Source organism: Camelina sativa, chromosome 19 (assembly GCF_030686135.1).
Source record: "Camelina sativa cultivar CO46 ecotype springtype chromosome 19, ASM3068613v1".
Classification (NCBI taxonomy): domain Eukaryota; kingdom Viridiplantae; phylum Streptophyta; class Magnoliopsida; order Brassicales; family Brassicaceae; genus Camelina; species Camelina sativa.
Genome location: NC_141898.1, coordinates 16,143,541 through 16,144,320, shown reverse-complemented (window position 1 = coordinate 16,144,320; position 780 = coordinate 16,143,541). Strand labels below are relative to the sequence as shown.

The following is a 780-nucleotide window of genomic DNA, read 5'->3' as shown; positions in this document are numbered from 1 at the left end:
TACTCAGACAACAACAAGTTCAACCGGAACCAGCAATCATTGAGGAGACGATGAATAATCAGAACGGTCCACCAGCTCCTCAAGCAAGGACCAATATAGGAGCAGGAGATGCTCCATCTACTCATACTCAAAGGAATGGCATTCTCCCACCAACTGTGCAGAACAACAATTTTGAGATCAAGAGTAGTCTCATCTAGATGAGACAGAGTAATAAGTTTCATGGTTTACCAATGGAGGACCCATTGGATCATCTGGATGAATTTGATAGGCTTTGTAGCCTCACTAAGATCAATGGAGTTAGTGAAGATGGATTCAAACTCAGGCTTTTCCCATTCTCTTTGGGAGATAAAGCACACATCTGGAAGAAATCACTCCCCAAGGAGTCCATCACTACTTGGGAAGCGTGCAAGAAGGCATTCCTGGCCAAATTCTTCTCCAACTCCAGAACAGCAAAGCTGAGAAATGACATTTCCGGCTTTGTTCAGAAGAACAATGAAACATTCAATGAAGCTTGGGAACATTTCAAGGGATACACTACCCGATGTCCACATCATGGCTTCAGCAATGCTTCATTGCTGAGCACACTTTATAGAGAAGTGGTCCCCAAGATTCGGATGTTGCTGGACACCGCAAGCCATGGTAACTTCCTCAACACGGATGTTGATGAAGGTTGGGACCTAGTGGAGAACTTGGCTCAATCTGATGGCAATTACAAAGAGAAATATGATCGCTCTGTGCAATCTACAGGAGAGGAAGATGCCAAGTACAATAGGGACATGA

General features: G+C 44.2%; 1 non-coding gene across 1 annotated transcript; it reads right to left on the bottom strand.

Moving 5' to 3' along the window:
• Positions 1 to 452: 452 nt before the first annotated feature.
• On the bottom strand, positions 453 to 559 carry LOC147920651 (small nucleolar RNA R71). The gene has a single exon (XR_015591812.1). It is a non-coding gene; the product is annotated as a small nucleolar RNA R71 (small nucleolar RNA).
• Between the last annotated feature and the right edge of the window lie 221 nt (positions 560 to 780).